We start from the raw sequence: 21,648 nt of genomic DNA on the forward strand, positions 1-21,648 counted from the left end.
AATGCACTCAGACCCATACCCCTCCTTCTGAGTCAGCTCACCTCACAGAAGTGCTCCAGGGCCCACCTGCACTGATTTAATAAGCAGAGACTCTGAGTGTGAGATCCAGACCATACCTGGCTTGTCACCCCAGATCGCCTTGTTCCAACTTCAAAAATCAAGATTTAGGAAACCACAATAGCCACTGACATACAAGCAATTCCACCTTGTTGGAGGGTGACAGAGGGAGGACAGATTTGCTGGGGGAGGGTTTGGATTGAGTTGGGGAGGGCAGGTAGGAAGAAGTCCAGAAAGAATTATATACCTATATTTATATGTATTTATTTCATCTTTGTTTTCTTGGGAGTAAAGGGCTCACTGGGTCTGTTGGGAGTGGGGTTGGATCAGGAGGCGGCAGTCAGTTCTGGGAGATCTGTGGTCTCCATTTCCTAATACCCCTTTGCATTAGAAAAGGTCTTCCCCTTCAAGATCTCTGTGAGTTGCTGTAGTCCCTTGGCAAAAGAAAGTACTTGGGGAGCTTTAGTGATAGGTGCGGGAGGGGTGGGGTTGGGGCCAGGGGTTTGGGTCGAGGTCGAGATGCAGGGGGGCTGGGAGGAGGTCAAGGAGGGCATTGGAAGTACCAAGGAGGGCGAGCAGAAGGGCGGGCAGAGGGTTGTCTAGCCGGGATTGCTTGAGAAGTTGGATGGGGAGGGGTGGGTGATTGAGCCATGTGCAAGGCATTAGAACCGATCTTGGAAGCAGTCCAGTTCAGATAGGGCCAGGTGGCCATGTAGACTCCGGGGCGCTTAGTTCGGGCACAGCCTACCCCCCAGCTTGTGACTCCCACGACTACATAGGTGTTGGCCGCGTTGTCTCTGCACATGAGAGGCCCGCCGCTGTCCCCCTGCCCAGAAGGACACAGAAGTCACTCTCTGGGCCACTTTTCCCCTGCTCAGGAGGGCCATAGGCTCTGGAAGGACAGTTTGTTCAGTCACATGTCTTCTTGCTGCCATGAACACAAGTGGTGGTGGTAAACTTTGAGTTGGTATCAACAGCTTCAGGTGGATGTGAGAAGGGGATGGATTGTCACGGGTCTCCTTGCAGTGAGGAGGGAAGATAAGTGACCCATGTGTCCATGTATGAGGCTGTATGCATGCATGGGCATGTGTGCACAAGTGGATTGAAAGGTTTTGTATTCTGGTGAGGAGAGGTAAGCATTCTCTTCAAGGGTTGTGTTCGGGTGATATGATCTCTGTGTCACGGTGGGATAAAGCTCTCTGTGTGGTGACTGGTTCTTTGTAGGGGCCCCAGGTATCACCTCCCATCCTCACTGCTACAAGATGGGACCAGGGTGGGCACCTGGGTGGCTCAGTTGGTTAAGCGACTGCCTTCGCCTCAGGTCATGATCCTGGAGTCCCGGGATCGAGTCCCACATTGGGCTCCCTGCTCAGCGGGGAGTCTGCTCACTCTGACCCTCTCCCCTCTCATGCTCTCTATCTCATTCTCTCTCTCAAATAAATAAAATCTTTAAGAAAAAAAAAAAGATGGGACCAGGGAAAGGATCACTGAAGCAAGGCCCTGGAGGGAGAGGAGTTCAGGGATTCACAAAAGAGGTGTTGGCAGGGAAAGGGGCGCCCAAGGGAAGTTACCTGGCAGGTGTCGATCTTGCCTTCAGGGTACCCTGCACACACACATTGAACGAATGCACCCGTTGTACCACTGGGTGGAGTTACATAATTTGAGGTCGATGAGGTTCACATGGGCCTCCTGCAGTGTAGGTGCGATCCTGTAGGCTACAGCCAGGCGGCTCGGTGGTCATCGATCACAGAAGACACGTTTCGGGAAAGCCCTGCCTCCTCCCTCCACGGAACCCCCATCATCCTGAAATGCTCTACTTCAACCTAAAATCCATGAAAGTCAATGCCCCTGGCCTCTCCTCAGACACATGTGAAGGATGTGGGGTGTTGGAGGCATATGCAGGTGAAGAGGAGGGGCAGTGCATGGAGGATGAACAGATGTGGCTACAGGAATGTGTGTTGATGCCAGATGATTATTCACAGCTACAGCCAGTATGTGTCACCTCATTTACACCCCACAGTGACCCCCTGTGTTAAGCGCTGTGACTCACCTTGCCTCCAATCAAGAGCCTGGAGCACCACTTGCCCAAACATGATGGTAGGGATATGGTGTGTCCTGGATTTGGACCAAGGTTTTCCTCTCTACACTCAAATCCAGGACACACATTTCATTTCCCCACAGTACGGCTCTAAGTCCCCCTCATTGTCCCCCGTTAAACCCCTCAGCTCAGTTCTGGACAGGATCTGCTGGAGTTGGGCAGATGAGTCCCTCCCCACGTGCCTCCCATCTGTTTTGAAGTTATAAAGAAGGAGGAGTCTTAACTTCATTCTTGAAGGATCATTTCCTGGATGTAGAAATCCTGGTTGACAGCTTTTTAAATGTCATCCCACTGCCTTCTGACGTTAGGGGTGTCTGATGAGAAAGTGGCTGTTTGTCTTATCAAAGATTTTATCTTTAAGTTTCACCAGTTTGCCTATAATCTGTCTCAGTGTTGACCTCTGGGTTTATCCTGCTTGGAGTTTATTAAGCTTGCTAGGTGTGTGTACTCATGCCTTGCATCAAGTTTGGGAAGTGTTTTGGGGTTTTTTTTATTTTTTTGTTTTTAAAGATTTATTTGAGAGAGCCTATGCAGACGTGTGTGTGTGTGTGCACCGGGAGAGGCACAGCAGACTCCGTGCTGAGCACAGAGTCTGATGTGGGGCTGGATCTCATAACACTGAGATCATGACCTGAGCTGAAATCAAGAGTTGGATTCCCAATCGACTGAGCCATCCAGATACCGCAGGTTTGGGAAGTTTTTAGGCATTATTTTTTCAAATCTCTCTCTTCTCTTTACGATGCATATATCGGTATGCTTTATGTTGTCCCACACGTTCCTTAGGCCCTGTTCATTTTCTTTTTTTCTTTTTTAAGTTTTTCTTTTTTTTTTAAGATTTTATTTATTTGGTTGACAGAGACACAGCCAAGGAGGGAACACAAGCAGGGGGATTGGGAGAGGGAGAAACAGGCTTCCCACGGAGGAGGGAGCCCGATGCGGGGCTCAATCCCAGGACCCTGGGATCATGACCTGAGCCGAAGGCAGATGCTTAATGACTGAACGACCCAGGTGCCCCGGCCCTGTTCATTTTCATTCTCTTTTTTTTTCCCCTCTCCAACTGGGTAATTTCAATTGCCTTATCTCAAGTTTGTTGATCCTGTCTTCCGCCTGCTTAAGTATGTTGTTGGAAACCTCTAGTGAGGTTTTTTTTTTTTTTTAACTTGCTTTTCAGCTCCAGAAGTTTTGTGGGTTCCTTTTCATAATTTCCGTCTTTTTATTAATCTCATTTTGTTCATATATCATTTCCTGATTTCCTTTAATTATTTGTCCATAAATTCCTTTAGCTCTTTGAACACATTTAAGATAATTCCAATGTCTGTATTTCTTCTGGGATTGTTTCTGTCCAATTCTTTGTTTCATGAGAATGGGCCATATCTTCTCATTTCTTTGTTTGCTTTGGCTTTTTTTTTTTTAATGAGAATTAGGCATTCTGAGTATCTTAATGTGGTAACTTTAGAAATCAGGTTCTCCCACTCCTCAGGGATTGCTGGTTTGTGCTTGTTTGGGGCTACAGTCATCTGTCTGTAACTTTTCCGAACTGTTTTTGCAAAGTGTATAACCCTTGTTGTGTGTGGTCGCTGATGTTTCTGTTCTGTTATATGTGGTCAGACCACAGTGAACTGACAGAGATTTCCTTAAGTTTCTGGCTCCAAAAATGGAAGGAAAAGCAAAGGTGTTCCTAGCTCTTGAAATCACTGACAGATGCCAGCAAGGCAACCCTGAAGCCTGAGAGAGCTGAGACCTAAATGTGCAAAATATGCAACCCAGACTTTTTGAGGGCAGTCTTTCTACCGCCACCCCTGGCCCTAGCCTGGTTCTGGAGCCCAGGTCACGAGGTCAGCACAGCGGGCCCGAGGGATGGGTGGTGGCAGCTGCTTGCCTGTGTCACTCTTCCACCTGGGACCAGCTCTCCGCTTTCACTTAGTGCTCTTCTGCTTGCTGTGTGTCCAGTCAGGTTCCAGAGTGTGGAAACAGTTGATTCTGATCAATTTTTTCTGGTTTACTGGCTATATCAGTTGGGGGTTGACCTCCAGAACTTCCTACTCCACCATTTGGTTAACGGCCTCACGGTTCATTTTTTTCCCAAGCATATTCAGTTTCTTGGACACCATTAATTGATGAAACAGTTCTCGACCCCATTGAATCATAGTGATGCCTTTGTTCTAAATGCCATGACCACACGTTGGCTGCATATATTTTAAGGGCTTATTTAGTGTCTGTCTTCATCTGCTACAATGTAAGCTCCGTGAAGATAGGGATCTTCATCTATTTAGTTCAGTGTTATGTCATGGCACCTAGCATAGTGTCTGGCACGTGGTAAGCGCTCAGTAAATTTAACTAGTTTATACTAAAATGACTTGTCTATTCTTCTGAAGAACATTTATGATGTTATTTTTATGATATTAAAAACAATGCCACAGTGAATATTTTTGTGCTTACCATGTTGGGTACACACCTAGGCCTGCGGGGAAATTGCCTAGTTTTAGGGTTAGCTCAAACTTTAAGATACCCGTATTGCTCACCAAAATAGTTATGTTACGTGTGCACTCCTGCCAGGATGGTATAAGAGTTTCTGTTGCTCCATAAAATCCCCAACGTTTGATGTCATGTGACTTTCTGAATTTTGCCAGTCTATATAGGGCTGTGAGTGCTACTTCATTCTGTTTTAATTTGTAATAAAATGATTAAATTGTTACATTAAAACATTGAGCATCTTTTTTTTTTAGATTTTTATTTATTCATGAGAGAAAGAGAGAGAGAGAGAGAGGCAGAAGTAGGCTCCCAAGGAGCAGGGAACCCAATGCGGGACTTGATCCCAGGACCCCAGGACCATGACCTGAGCCAAAGGCAGATGGCTCAACCATCTGAGCCACCCAGGCGCCCCATTGAGCATCTTTTTATATATTTGTTATCCATTCATCTGTTCATATTCTAAGTACACAGGTTGTTTGTGTGTTCTCTTCTCAGAGCCATTTATATTTTCTGTATATTAATTCTTGTCAGTTGTCCGCATTGCATATATCTTCTCCCTGTCTGTGTGGTTTTTGTTTGCTTTTTTTTTCTTAACTTTTCATTTTGAAATAATAGAGATTCACAGGATGTTGCAAATAGAGTACAGAGGGCTTGTGCACCCCTCACGAGCTGCCCCAGTGATAATATCTTAGGTAACTGTAGAACATCAAAATCAGGACATTGGCATTGGCTTAGTGCATGTATAATTCTGTCATTTTATCACATGTGCAGTTTTCTGTAACCATCGTTGGAATCAAGATACAAAACTTTGGTCATGCTACCTGCTTCTAGTCACACCCACCCCACCTCACTTCCCACCACCACTGACCCCTGTAACCACCAATCTGTTCGGCATCTCTATAATCATGTCATCTTGGCAACATTGTATAAATGGAATTATACAAAACTCCACAGAGTAATACCCTTAAGACCCATCCAGGTTGTTGCGCTATCAATACTTTGTTCCTTTTTGTTGCTGAGTAGTAGTCCATGGTGTAGACGGCCACAGTATGGTTTTCTAGACTGTTCCAGTCACCTGTTAAGTGACAGTTCGGTTGATTCTGGGTCTTGGCTATTACAAAGAAACTGCTGCGAACAGGTGTGTAGATTTTTGTATGGACATGAGTTTTCATTTCATGGCTTAGTCATACAGTGAGTTTATGTTTCATTTGTTAAGAAACTCAGATTTTTTTCCAGAATGTCTGTTTTCCCACCAGCAATGTATGAAAGGCATGGTTTTCCTACACCCCTGCCAACGTTTAGTGTTGTTGCTATTTTTTATCCTAGCCGTTGTGACAGGCGTGTAATCATAGCTCATTGTGGTCTCAGTTTCTATTTCCCTGGTGCTTGGTGGCGTGGAACACCTTCTCCTAGGCTTATTTGCCACGTGTACATTCCTCTTTGGTTAAATGTCTCTTCGTGTCTGCACATTTTCTAAATGAGCTTTTTTTTTAACTGTAGAGTATTGGTAATTGTTTACTTTCCCAGGAACTGGTCTTTGTTCGATGTGCTATTTGCAGACATGTTCTTCCCATCTAGAGTTGTCTTCCCACTGTTATAACAGGGTTTCTCATAAAGCAGAAGGTTTTACTTTCCATGAAGTCCAGTTTGCCACTTGTTTCTTTTACGGATCATGCTTTTGGTGTTAACAAAATCATGGACTCTGGTCTTCGCCAAGCCCTGGCTCCAAAGCTTCTTTTTCCTGTTTTCTTCTAAAAGTTTTACATTTTTACATTTTATACTTAAGTCTGTGATTAGTTTTGAACTAACTTTTGTTTAAGTTGTGAGGGTGTAGAGTAAAGGGTTATTTTCTTCCTTAAAGATATTCCATTGGCACCATTTGTTGAAAAGGCTGTCATTCCTCCATTGAATTGCTTTTGCACCTTTGTTAAAAATCAGTTGGCCCTACTTCTGTGAGGCTGTTTCTGGATTCTAAATTCATAAGGTGTGTGAACCGTAATGTCGTCTATATCTTCTCTTTCAAATCTGTGCATGAGTAAAGAACTCGAGTCATGGATTTCCAACCTGGACACAAGGATGGTAAGACTTCCTGCTTTAACATGAGATGCTGTTCCCTGGGAGATAACAGCAGGAATTCGGACCACTACCCCTTCTTTTCCAAGAGCTTTGGGACTAGCCGTTGAGGTGCCCCCCTTGGGCGTTGTTTCTGCTGGCATCTTCCAAAGCTTGGAGCTAAAGGGCCACCAAGAAGGGGACTCCAGCTCCGTCAGTAACCTAAAAGACCAAACAAAACACAGAAACACAGTCAACTGAGTTTTAATGTTTTCCTGAAAACTGTTAACCATTTTGTAGTGTTCTTTTCCACAAGCACTCCGTGAAGTGGAAGAGCAGGAATTACTATCCGTGTGTTTTAGAAAAGAAAACTGAGGCTAAGAGCAGCGTCTCGTAGGCCTACGGACACAAAGCCCATCAGTAGTAAACACAAAACATGAACACATGTCTCCTGACTAGAACGATGCCCTTTTCACATTGGACCCTGGGTAATTCTGACTCAAAATAAATCCTGACCTCAATCTGGAACTTTCTGCCGTAATCTCTCCTTTCCAACGTGGTAACAAGCATGTGTGGCTACTGGGCATCCAGAGTGTGGCTGATATAACGAGGGACTGAATTTTCAACTTAACTACATGTGACTAGTGGCTACCACAGTGGATGGCACCACTGTAACGTACCCATGAATACAAAGAGATCTACCTTGTAGCAAAAAAAAAAAAAAAAGGAAGCAGGAAAAGAAAAGCAAAGGAACAAAGATCAAATGCTATCAACAGAAAATAAATATCAAGGGCACCTGTGTGGCTCAGTTGGTTAAGCAACTGCCTTTGGCTCAGGTCATGATCCTGGAGTCCCGGGATTGAGTGCCATATCAGGCTTCCTGCTCAGCAGGGAGTCTGCTTCTCCCTCTGATCCTCTTCCCTCTCGTGCTTTCTATCTCTCATTCTCTCTCTCTAATAAATAAATAAAATCTCTAAAAAAAAAATATCAAGATGGTGGAGTTAGACTCAACCATATTAGTAATTATACTAAATGTAAATAGACTAAATCCTCTAATTTAAAGGCAGACTGTCAGCCTGGATTAAAGAAAAAACCACCAAGACACAGCTATGTCTTGTTTATAAGAGACCCTGAAATATAAGGACACAAACATCAAAAGCAAAGGGACTGGAAAAAAGACATATTGTGCCGAAAATAAACTCTAAGACAGGGAGTGTTACCAGGGATAAAGACAGACAATACATAATAATAAGAGAGTCAATTTGACAAAAAGACTTAATACTAAACATGTATATCTAACACAATTTCAAAATTCATTAAGCAAAATTTAACAAAACTAAAAGGAGAAATAGACAGTCACAGTTGTAGATTTCAACAAATTTCTCTCCATAATTAACACAGCAAGAAGACAAAAATGATGAGTAAGAATATAAACACTATTTAATCCACTCAACCTGACTGATATTTATGGAAACATCATCCAACCGCTGAATGCACACTCTTTTAAAGTATATTCAGGACTTTAAGAAAAGAGTATAACACGTCTCAATAAATTTCAAGTATACCATCTGTCCCCAAAGAAATGAAATCTGAAATTAATGACAAAAGACTAATAGAAAGTTCTCAAATATTTGGAGATTAAGTACAATTCTAAATAAAGGGAATTGGACAATATCGGAAGTGAATGAAACAAGACAATATGCAGGAAATGGCAGGATGCAAATAGAGCAGTCACGAGGAAAATTTATACTTCTCAAAGCATGTATTTGAAAACTTCTCAGAAAGGTTTATAATCAGTGATTTAAGCTTCTGTTGTGAAAAGTTATAAATTAAAACCAGAGTAGAAGAACGGAAAAGCAGAAATCAATGAAACTGAAAACAGAAGAAAAGAAAATATTAACAAAGCCAAACGTTGGTTCTTTGAAGTCATTTTTAAATATTAAACCCTTACAAGACATGAACGAGAATAAAAGAAAGAAGGGTGCCTGGGTGGTTCAGTCGGTTAAGCGTCTGCCTTTGGCTCAGGTCATGATCCCACGGATCCCCCGCATCAGGCTCCCTGCTCTGTGGGGAGGCTGCTTCTCCCTCTCCCTCTCCTGCTCCCCCTGCTTGTGCCCTCTCGCTCTCTGTCAAATAAATAAATAAAATCTTAAAAAAAAAAGAATAAAGCAAAGAAAATGCACATTATCAATATCAGGAATAAAAAGGGAGGCATCACCATAGATCCCCTGGAAAGCCTTTTAGGGGATATCATACCCAACTTTACACTAATAAATGGGACAACTTATATGAAATAGACAAAATACTCAAAACACCCAACCTTCCAAAACTGAAGCAAGAAGTAGTTTAAGAATATGAACACCCATAACAAAGTGGCAGCAAGAGAAATTTAGAAAAAAAATCCCATTTACGGATGTACCAAAAATAATAAAATACTTTAGGGATCAATTTAACCAAGGAAATGAAAGACTTGTACTCTGAAAACTATCAGACCTTGATTAAAACAAACAAACAAACAAACTAAAGATGACACAAGCAAATGGAAATACATACTATGCTCATGGACTGGAATAATTAATACTGTGAAAGTGTCCATAATTCCCAAAGCAGTCAACAGATCTGTACCTCTGAAACAAATAATGCAATATATGTTAAGGAAAAAAAAAAGAAGAAGATAGCAGGAGGGGAAGAATAAAGGGGAGTAAATCGGAGGGGGAGATGAACCATGAGATATGATGGACTCTCAAAAACAAACTGAGGGTTCTAGAGGGGAGGGGATATCCTGTTGATGGGTATTAAAGAGGGCACGTTCTGCGTGGAGCAGTGGGTGTTATGCACAAACAATGAATCATGGAACACTACATCCAACTAATGATGTATGGTGATTAACATAACAAAAAATTTAAATTAAAAATAATGATGTGTGGTGACTAACATAAGAATAAAAAAATTTAAAGAAGAAGAACAAAGTTGGAGGACTCACACTTCCTGATTTCAAAACCCACTACAAAACTACAGTAATTAAAACCGTGTGATTCTAGCATAAAGACAGACATACAGACCAACAAAAGGATTGAAGATCTGGAAATAAACCTCTACAACTACAGCCAATTGGCTTTCAACCTGGGTTCCAAGACTATTCAATAAGGAAAAAATGATTTTTTTCAACAAATGGTGCTGGTAAAAGTGGATATCCCCATACAAAGAAGAAAGTTGGCTCCCTATCTCATATCATACACAAAAATTAACTACAGTGGATCAATGATATGAATATAAGTACTAAAATAAAACTCTTAGAAGAAAACATAAAGGTAAACCTTCACGATCTTGCAGATGGAACAATTTCTTAGATATGATACCAAAAGCATGAACAACAAAAAATATATAAATTTAAGTTCATTAAAAATAAAAATTTTGTGCATCAAAGGACACTATCAAGAAAGCAAAAGGAACAAAATATTTGCAAATCATATATCTGAGGAGTCTAATATCCAGAATATATAAAGAACTCTTAGGACACAACAACAAAAATATAAACAGCCCAATTTAAAGATGGGCAAAGAACTTGAATAGACTTTTTTTTCCAACAAATATGCAAAAAGATACCCAGCATCAGTAGTCATTAGGGAAATGCACACCAAAACTACAATGAAATATCACTTCATACTCATTAGAATGACTACAATAATTTAAAAAAAGAAAATAACAACTGTTGGTAAGGGTGTGGAAAAATTGGAACCCTCGTACATTACCGGTGGGAATGTAAAATGGTTCAGCTACTGTGGAAAACAGTTTGGTGGCTGATTAAACAGTTAAACATAGAATTACCATATGAACCTGAAATTCTACTCTTAGGTATATACTCAAAGAAATGAAAATATTGCACACACAAAAACGTGTAAACACATGCTCATAGCAGCACTATTTGCAAAAGCCAAAAGATGGAAACAGTACAAATGTCCATCAACAGAAAAATGGATACACAAATAGTGGTATATCCATGCAATGGAATAATATTTGGCCTTAAAAAGGAAGAAATTTTTGACACATACTACAACATGGATAAAATCTTGAGGACTTTACGGTAAGTTAAATAAACCAATCCCAAAAAGACAAATACTGTGTGATTCTAACTATATGAGGCCCTTGGTGTAGTCACACCCATGAGGACAGGACGTAAAGTTGGCAGTCAGGGGCTAGGGGGAGAGTCGGAGTCACTGTGTAATAGCGACAGAGTTTCAGAGTCACAGGATGGAAGGGGCTGTAAGGATGAATGGTTTGAACGAATAAAATGTATGTTGTATGTATTTCAGCACAATAAAACAGTCACACACCGTGTGGTTCCACTTACGTGGAATATTCAGAGCACACAAATCCATAAAGACAGCAGACTGGTGGTTCCAGGGGCTGGGAGAGGGTGGAATTGGGAGAAGCTGTTACATGGGTGTGGGATTTTACTGTGGGGCACAGAGAGGTTCTGGAACTACGCAGAGCTGGTGGTTGCACAACACTGGGAATTATACTAAATGCCACTGAATTGTTTGCTCTGAAACGGTTTATTGTATGTGAATTTCACCTCAAAATATTATTTTAAAACAATTAGTTCCAGGGGCTCCTGGGTGCCTCAGTTGGCTGAGCGTCCAACTCTTGGTTTCGGCTTAGATCACGTTCTTGGGGTTGTGGGATAGAGCCAAGCCCCGTGTGGAGCTCCGTGCCCCAGGGAGGGTCTGCTGGAGATTCTCTCCCTCTGTCCCTCCCTCTGCTTGAGCTCTTACATTCTCTCTCTCTCTCAAAAGAATAACTCTTAAAAAAAATTCCAGAGCTTTTGAGAAACTCTGCTAGTATCTGTTTCCCTTGTTCGTTGCCGTAGCCCCACCCCACCAGTGCTTACTTAAACATTGTGCTTTGGGGAGAGGTTGTATTCTGCCCACATCGCTGGCCACCAAGACCCTCTGGGCCGGGGTCTCAGGAGATCGCAGTCTCTGGACGCACAAATACCAGTTTGAGAACTAAATGCTCACTCTATTACCCAGCGTGTTGCCCTAGGGGACTGAACCCCAATGACGTTTTCTGTAGTTTTTCTGAGGAACCCATAATGAAAGCTAGGGTACCCTTGAACTCAAGTTGAGTTCATGGCTTATTGACTTGGCACTTCCACAAAACATTTTTTCAAAAAAAATACACAATTATACTGTTAAAATAGTACAGAATTATAATTGTAATTTTTCTTCCTGGTGATATCTTTTGAGTGCCAAAGTACCCTGAAGATAACTTCATTGGATATTTTTCCTTAAATGATTGCAAAAAAATTAAAACTCGATCCTTTCTATCTCTTACTTGTAGGAAAATCCCTCTCTCTCTGTCATAGAATCACAGAAGAATAGCTAACATTTATTGAGCACTTACTATATACCAGATGCTGTTTTTTTTTTTAAAGACTTCATTTACTTGAGAGAGAGAGTGCAAAAATGCATGAGCGCGGGTGGGGGGAGTGGCAGAGGCAGAGGGAGAAGCAGACTCCCTGCTGAGCAGGGAGCCCGATGTGGGACTCGATCCCAGAATCCTGGGATTATGACCTGGGCCAAAGGCAGACGCTTAACCAATGGAGCCACCCATGTGTCCCTACCAGACACTGTTTAAGCACATTATAATGCTTTGATCACCCCCATTCTAAAGATGGTAAGCTTGACGGGCTTGTCTGCCCACTCACTCAGTGGGGAAACCAGGGTTAGAACTCTGGGTGCACAGCATGCATCCCCAACCACACGGTGCCTCCCTACCCTGCGTCTCATCCTAGTAAGGGACAGAGCCGAAGAGACTCTTCACTCTGCAGGCGAACGCACCTTATGGCCTGCAGCCGTGCATGGCCTGGGTCAAAGCTGTCTACCAAACCACGATTCCTCTACTTGACAGTACAGGGACGGGTCACCCTTCTTCTGACTGACCTTCCCATTCATTTAGAATTCAGGCATTTCTTCTCTTCTGCTCTGCGCACCATTGTCCCCACCCCAAAACACATACACAGAGCACATTCATTACTTCACACAGGGTCTTATCAAGTCTTTTTCTAGAGCTCTCTTGGACCTGCTTGGACTATTTCACACTGAGACAAACAAGGTTTCCCAGACTCAGCTGTAGTCCAGCTGCTGCATTCTGAGGATGTTGTTTTTATTCTTGAAAGTCACAGGCAGTGCTCTTAGCTTGGGTCAGGTGGGAAGCCATTGACAGGCATCCCACAAGGCAGATACTGCATCTGTGTGGCCCACAGAAGGCTAGGCTGGGAAGGGGAATAAAAATGTCCTTTATGAGAGGGAAGAGTGACCACCATGTGACAAATATTTGTTGAGCGCCTACTTTATGCCCTGCATTATGATGCATGGGAAAACAGGGAAATAACGCAAAGCCAGCGCTGCCTGTGGAGACAGGCAGTCAAAAAATCAGGCACAAGATGATGTTAGCTCAGACTCTCCCATGGAGGGCCTCCTAGATACCTTTTATTTCTTTTTGTTGTCTACTTGTGGGAGAGACATAGGGCAGTCAAGTCCCCAGAAAACCAGACTTGCCAGGACCAAACCCCCTCCGACCAAGCTTGGCACAAGGCAATCAAGTCATCTGCACAGAAGGGTGACCAGGAGCCTTAGGACCATGGGCCCTCCATCTCAGCTTTGTACAAGGCAAAGGAATCATCAAGACCCTGGGCCAAGTGCATGCCCACCAATGCAACAAAGAACAGTGCAATTGAATCCTCAGAAAATCAGGCCTCCTGGGAGTCTCAAGAATATGAAACCTCCAACCGAGCTCTGCACTGCCCAAATGAGGACCAGTGACACCAGGCTGAGGGAGAGTCCTCTGAAGAGGAGCCCTCCAACATATCCAAGCACTGGCCACAAGAATCGCTTGGACACCAGGCTGAACACAAGCACCCTGAGATCATGAGGACACCATCCCTGCCAAGCACAGGGTATTCAGGTCCCCAGAACACCAGGAGCACTTAGGCTAGGAGCTCTCCAACACAGTCTGGCACGGGCAAATGAATCACCTGGACTCTAGACTGCAAAGGAGCCCTCAGAAGAAAAGCTCTCCAACCCAGAAAAGCATAAGGCAATCAGGTTCTCAAACACAGGATTTTGCGGAGCCCTCTGACCAAAACCCCTCCAACCAGACCTGGAGGTGGACAAATATATTATCTGGACAGTGGACCCAGCAGGAGCCTTAAGTCCAAAAGCCCCCCTACCCAACTCAGCACCAGAGAAAGGAGCTACCTGGAACTTAGGACAAAGAAGAGGAATCTTCTACTGCTGTTGAGAAAACGGCAACGAATTCCCCAGAACACCAGGCCCAATAGATGCCCTGAGACTATGACACCACCAAGCTAGTTGTACACTGGGCAAAGGAGTGCCCTGGACACTGGGCTGAGTGGGAGTCCTCTCTCTGGCAGCTCTTCAGCCCAAGAAAGCAGAGGGCAATTGAGTCCTCACAACACTGGGCCAAACAGGAACCTTCAGACACTCCAACTCAGGTTGGCAGTGGGCAAAGGACTCACTTGAACAACAGGATGACTGGATTCCCTCCAAGTGGGGCCCTTCAACTGAGGAGACAGCTGGCAACTGAGTCGCAAGAACACCAGGCCAACTGGGAGATCTGGGTCGCCAAGCCTTCTGATTCAGCTTGACACTGTGCCGAGTCTCTCGGACATCAGCCTGAGCAGGAGACCTCTGACCCAAAACCCTCCACCCCATAGAGCACAGGACAATTGGGTCCCCAGGACAGAGGTTGGCTGGGAGCCCTGTGGTCATGACTCCTCCATCTCAGCTCTGCACTGCGCCAAGAAGTCCCTAGAACACTAAACTGACTGGAAGCCCTTTAACTAAGGCGACCCCAGGACAAGTGAGTCACCAGTTCCCTGGGATAGACTTCAGCTTAAGGTCATTGTGGCTTGTCACCTGGGTAGCCCTCATCTTTTTGGGAATATCCCTCAAGAGGAAAGGATACCAAGCCAAAAAGTGGAGTCAAACCAAAAGTTTGGAGAGTTTGAAATAGAACTCATAGCAGGAGATGAGGTGGGGGGTTGAAACAGAACTCATATCAGGAGACGAGATGGGGACTGGAGGGAATTCTAGAAGAGACCCCAGGCCCTGAATACAGAGGACACATTGGCAAAGGTCCTCCAGATGAAGGAGAGGTGCTCCATCCTGGAAGGAGTGGTGGAGACCATAGAAAAACAAATCAAGTCGTGGGGTGAGAAGCAGGCTCAGGTCTATGAGGTAGAGACATTGTTTGGGTACATCAAGGACTTGCTGGAAGCTTTTGCCTCCCAGGCAACGGCATCCAAGTGGTGATGTCCCTGCACACTCCCATCCAAGATGCCATAAATGCGGAGCTTGGAAAAGTTTGGTCATCTCCAGGAGTGAGAGTTTTAATATTTTTCAGAGGCCTAAATAACTTAAAAACATTATTTCAGGGCGCCTGGGTGGCTCAGTTGGTTAAGCGACTGCCTTCGGCTCAGGTCATGATCCTGGAGTCCCGGGATCGAGTCCCACATCGGGCTCCCTGCTCAGCAGGGAGTCTACTTCTCCCTCTGACCCTCTTCCCTCTCGTGCTCTCTATCTCTCAGTCTCTCTCAAATAAATAAATAAAATCTTTAAAAAATAATAAAAATAAAAACATTATTTCAGAATAAGTACAGGAAACAGCCCGTGTGACTGTGATGTATAGCCTGGATTATTCTCACTACTGTGCCTTTTAAGTCATCACATTCTCCAGTTGGTGAGCAGTGGCCTCCACAGCTCTGAGAAAGTGTAAGTGAATTATGCACAGCTGACCCTGAACACATCCTTCCTATCCCCATCAACACTTTTAGACATCCTGGTTTCTGGAAATCAAGGTGGAGCTCAAGGCACTCTGCTCATAGCACCAGGGCGTAAGCTGATTAGAGCCATGAAAAAGCTGTCTTTTAGGGAAGGTCAAAATGAGGGGGACTTGGGATGAGAGAGGTTAGTATCTCTAAGATGGATGGTGTCTGAACTTATAGGAGGGCTGCTGCTTTCAGGAGCCAGTGGGGAGGCTGCTGCAGTCCGGGTCACTTGGATTTGATGGGGAAGTGGATCACAGTGTGATCCCAGAGCTGCTAACCTCTAGTGGCTACCTGCTCAGACCCCACTTACCAGACACATGTTTCTGGACACAGCAGGATCTTGGAGGTGCTAGGACCCCACTTTGGGGGTTTGTAGCAGAGCAATTGACTCCTTGATCCACCATTTCTTCACCTGTAAAATGCCGGCAACGTTGGGGGGGGTGGCTGTGTGAGCAGGATGCAGGAGACGGCAGGGTTGGGGAGGGGATCTCTAGCCCCAAGGTAACATCCTACATCACTGCAGCACACTATTCGCACCAGGAAACTGACAGTGTGGTATGATGGACATGTCTAGGTCTGTCACTTTGTCATGGACATTTATATATTCAACAGCATAATCCAGATATGGAACTACTCTGTCAGCCCAAAGATCTCCTTCATGCTACCCATCCCTGCCCATGGCATTCACTCCTGTGTTTTACATTTTGGATATATTGGCATTTGGTTACATGAGGGAATTCCTACAGCTGTGACCGGTGATGTTGTTTGGTTTCATTTGGGATAATACGCCTGGAATCCATTCACGTTTGGTGTTATCCTAACTTTATGACTTTTTATCACTGCTTTGGGCTCCCTAGTTTGGAAATGCCACAGTTTGTTCATCTGCTCCCCTTTTGAGGGATATTTTTGTTTCCGGGATTTAGAGAAAGGCTTGTATTGCTATATACTTTCCTCTCAGGACTGCCTGTGCTGTATCCCAAAGATTTTGAACAGTTGTGTTTTCATTTTCATTGGTTTCCATGAATTTTTTTAATTCTTCTTTAATTTCCTGGTTGACCCATTCATTCTTTAGTAGGATGCTCTTTATCCTCCATGTATTTGAGTTCTTTCCGACTTTCCTCTTGTGATTGAATTCTAGTTTCAAAGCATTGTGGTCTGAAAATATGCAGGGAATGATCCCAGTCTTTTGGTACCGGTTGAGACCTGATTTGTGACCTAGGATGTGATCAATTCTGGAGAACATTCCATGGGCACTAGAGAAGAATGTGTATTCCGTTGCTTTGGGATGGAATGTTCTGAATATGTCTGTGAAGTCCATTTGGTCCAGTGTGTCATTTAAAGTCTTTATTTCCTTGTTGATCTTTTGCTTAGATGAGCTGTCCATTTCAGTCAGGGGGGTGTTAAAGTCCCCCACTATTATTGTATTGTTGTCAATGTGTTTCTTTGCTTTTGTTATTAATTGCCTTATATAATTGGCTGCTCCCATGTTCGGGGCATAGATATTTACAATTGTTAGATCTTTTTGTTGGATAGACTCTTTAAGTAGGATATAGTGTCCTTCCTCATCTCTTATTACAGTCTTTGTTTTAGTTTCTAAATTCCTTTAGTTTTTGTTTGTTCTGGAAGCTTTTAATCTCTCCTTCTATTTTCGATGACAGCCTAGCTGGATATAGTATTCTTGGCTGCATATTTTTCTCGTTTAGTGCTCTGAAGATATCTTGCCAGTCCTTTCCTGCCTGCCAGGTCTCTGTGGATAGGTCTGTTGCCAATGTAATGTTTCTACCATTGTAGGTTACATATCTCTTCTCCCGAGATGCTTTCAGGGTTTTCTCTTTGTCCTGAGACTCATAAGTTTTACTATTAGATGTCGGGGTGTTGACCTATTATTACTGATTTTGAGAGGGGTTCTCTGTGCCTCCTGGATTTTGATGCCTGTTTCCTTCCTCACATTAGGGAAGTTCTCTGCTATTATTTGCTCCAATATACCTTCTGCCCCCCTCTCTCTCTCTTCTTCTTCTGGGATCCCAATTATTCTAATGTTGTTTCGTCTTATCATATCACTTATCTCTCAAATTCTGCCCTCGTGATCCTGTAGTTGTTTCTCTCTCTTTTTCTCAGCCTCTTTATTGTCCATCATTTGGTCTTCTATATCACTGATTCTCTCTTCTGCCTCATTTATCATAGCATTTAGTGCCCCCATTTTTGATTGCACCTCATCAATAGCCTTTTTGATTTCGACTTGGTTAGATTTTAGTTCTTTTATTTCTCCCGAAAGGGTTTCTCTCATAACTTCCACGCTTTTTTCAAGCCCAGGTAGTATCTTTAAAGTCATGATTCTGAATTCTAGGTCTGACATCGTACTAATGTCCGTATTGAGTAGGTCCCTGGCTGACGGTACTACCTCTTGTTCATTTTGCTGAGGTGATTTTTTTCGTCTTGTCATTTTGTCCAGAGGAGACTAGATGAATGAGAGAACAAAATGCTAACAGGTTTACAACGTCCCCAGCAAATATACTGTATACAAATCAGAAAATAGCTGAAACCAGGGGAAAAGAAAGGGAAAGAAAGAAAAAAGAAAGAGAAAAAAAAAGATAAAAACAAAAAACAGAACAATACGAAAAAAGCAGAATATGATCAAATATGATCAGGCTAGTGCATAGATCAGTGCCACACACTAGATTTTGGGAGTATTTTGGTCTGTTAAAAAAAAGTGCCTCCTAAAATTTTAAAGGAAGAAAGACATATGTACAAAATAATGGTTGACACAATGAAGGGATGGAAGATGACTGTAAAGATCAAAATTATAAAAGATTTTATAAAAGGACTTGAATAGATAAGAAGTTGTTTGAAAAAAGAAAGAAGATTTAAGAAAAAAAAAAGAAAAAGGGAGAGAACGTGATCAGGCAGGAGACTAGAACAAAGCCATACACTAGTGTTTTAGGGTATATTTTGATCTGTTAGAAGAAACTGTATCTCAAAATTTTAAAGAGAGAACAACTTACATATATATGCCAAAAATAAGTGTAACTACTATGAAAGGACAAAATATGACTCTAAAAATGAAAAATAAAAAATGTTTTTTTTTTAAAAAGGGATTGATAAGATGTTGGTTGAAAAAGGGAAAAAGAAAAATAAAAAAAAAACAGTTAACAAAATTTAACTTTGATGAAATAATGAATCATGGTAAAAAATAGCTATGAATTCTACGTGCAGTATTCCCCTAGCGCTGGAGTTCTCCCGTGCTCCTTGATCGGTAAACTTGGTCTTGGCTTGCTGGCTGTTTGTGCTGGTCTTCTGGGGGAGGGGCCTGTTACTGTGGTTTCCAAATGTCTTTGCCGGAGGCTAAGTTGCCCCACCCTTTTCGGTCCGGGCTAAGGAAGCTGCTCAGGTTCGCTCTCAGGAGCTTTTGTTCCCTGCAAGCTCTCCGTACAGCCTTGGAGGACCAGGGCAAAAATGGTGGCCTCCCAATCTCCACCCGGAGGAGCTGAGAACTCGGGGCCCCGCTCCTCAGTGTGCCCTCAGAGAAAAGCAGTCACTCCCAACTCCCTGGTCTCCGGCCGCACTCCGTGCTCATCCAGCCTGTGACCGAGCGTTGCTATCTCTGGCACCCGACCCCGTGTGGAGTTTCCAAACCCAGCAGATCCCTGCGGTGCGCTCCCGCGCCGCTCCTGCCCGGGAAGGAAGGGGAGTCTCCCCAGCTCTGCCGCTTCTTGGGTCCCTGCTGGAGGAGCAGTGGCCTGACTGGGCCGCGGATCACAGTTTATGGCAACCCCGAGCTGAGAGCCCGCGCCTCAGCTCCGTCTCTGCAGCCAGCTTCTCCGCTCCGATACCTGGGAGCTCTGGCGCACTCAGGCACCCCCGGTCTTTCTCTGACCCCAAGGGTCCTGAGACCACACTGTCCCGCGAGGGTTCCACCCCCTGCTTAGCCCCTGCAGCGACGTCCCTCCGCCGAGCCAACTTCTAAAAGTTCCGATTTTGTGCTCCGCAGCTCTATCACTTGCCAGAAGCGGCCAGTGGAGGCCCCTCCCTCGCCGTCTATCCTCCTGAATATCACCTTGGATTCACTTCTCCGCAGGTCCTACCTTCCAGTAAGTAGTTGCTTCTTTGTTCAGAGAGTTGTTGCTACTCTCCTCTTCGATCTCCTGTTGAGTTCGTAGGTGTTCAGAATGGTTTGATCGTTGTTCAGCTGAATTCCTGAGACCAGACAAAATCTAGATCTCCTACTCCTCCGCCATCTTGCTCCGCCCCCCAATACCACACCACCTGGATTATCATAGCTTTATCTTAAAATCAAGTAGTGTGATTCTTCTGACTTTATTCTACTTTTTCATAGTTGTTTTAGCTATACTATTTCCTTTGCCTTTCCATAAACTTGTTGAATCAGCTAGTTTATATCCAAAAACATCCTGGTAGAATTTTGATTGGATTGTTTTGAATGTATAGATCAATTTAGTGAGAATTGACATCTTCACTATGTGAGTCTACCAGTCCATGAACACAGTATATCTCTGAACTTACTATTTAAGTCTTGATTACTTTTATCAGCATTCTGTGTTTTCAGCATACAGATCCTGTGCATATCTTATTAGATTTATACCTAAGTATTGCAATTTTGGAGCTATTGAAATTAATTATGGGAATGCAAACTGGTATAGCACTTGTGGAATAAAATTTCAGACGCATTTATGAAATGTTAAACAATTCACATCCTCTCCACTCTAACCCAATGTCTGTGTTAGTATGTGTATCTTATTAGAAAACATTCATATCTACCCAAGGATTCAGGTCAAAGATGTTGTTTTCATTTTATTAGTCATACGATAAAGGGAAAACAACTTGTTTCCACCAGGAAAAAATTGTGTATGTGATTAATTATGGTATATACAAACTTTAACATTCCAGGGAATACTTTCAAAAGTGAGGTAGGTGTATATGTGCTGTTATTGGAAGATCCTGCATCCATTTTATTAAGTGACAAAAGGTAGTGGCAGATCAATATGCACAGTATTACGGGTTAGGTTGAATAAAAACAATATATTTGTAGAGCATATCTATGAAAAAGCCATAGTCACCTTTAGAATAACACACACTAGGGGCGCCTGGGTGGCTCAGCTGGTTAAGCGTCCGACTCTTGATTTCGGTTCAAGTCATGAACTCAGTCCTGAGACCGAGCTCCGAATCGGGCTCTGCATGGGGCCGGCTTGAGGGTCTCTCTCTCTCTCTCTCTCTATTTGCCCCTCCCTCCATCACACACTCTTTCTCTCTCTCAAAGAAAAGAAAATATTTTAAATTAAAAAAATAAAAATACACACTAGATTGTTAGTCATGGTGACTTCTGAGGAGGAGGCTGAATTGTGGAGGAACTTTGAAAAGGGGATATTGTGACTCATCTGTATTTCTAGAAGTTTTTTTGCAATAGGAAGATATGCACTAGTACCTTCTTAAGTAAAATTGCTAGAGAAGCCTAACAAAACAAGCAGCTGCATGAAAGTAACTGCTAACTGATGCAACAAACTGTGACATTTGAAGGGCTAACACAACAGAAGTGCATCTTTGTGCACACAAATTCTGATACAGTTTGGCAGGGGCCCTCTGCTTTTCCTAGACCCTGGGTCCAGGTTGCTTTCATCTTGTGGCTCCCCTATCTCAACATGGGGTCACCATGTTTGCTGGTGAATCAAGGGAGACAGCATGGAGTGGACATACTGGCTCGCAAACGCCTGGACGTGAGAAACAATGCTTCTGCTCACATCTCCATGGCAAAGGGTCATCACACAACCCTCCCTAACTACAAGGGGACTGGCAAGGTTGTGTCCCCTGTATTCTGGAAGGAAAGCAAGACACACTATGGATGAACATTAAAGTTTCTCCCATGTATTGTTACACAGTAGGGGCTTAACAAAATGCAACTTTATAATTTGTTATGACTGACTTTATTGCTGGGAGGAGTTTTTTTTTTAGATCTTATTTATTTGTCAGTGAGAGAGAGGGAGAAAGAGATTGCACAAGCAGGGGGAGCAGCGGGCAGAGGGAAGCAGGCTCCCCATTGAGCAGGGAGCCTGATGTGGGACTCGAGCCCAGGACCCTGGGATCATGACCTGAGCCAAAGGCAGAT

The 21,648-nt window shown here is 43.5% G+C and overlaps 1 pseudogene; it reads right to left on the minus strand.

Moving 5' to 3' along the window:
• Positions 1–383: 383 nt before the first annotated feature.
• The window catches only part of LOC148162925 (acrosin-like), a 39,305-nt pseudogene continuing 18,040 nt past the window's right edge, over positions 384–21,648 (minus strand).

Source organism: Eumetopias jubatus, unplaced genomic scaffold, assembly GCF_037043125.1.
Source record: "Eumetopias jubatus isolate StellerSeaLion01/CBP00866 unplaced genomic scaffold, mEumJub1_p1.0 scaffold_12, whole genome shotgun sequence".
NCBI classification, from domain to species: Eukaryota; Metazoa; Chordata; class Mammalia; order Carnivora; family Otariidae; genus Eumetopias; species Eumetopias jubatus.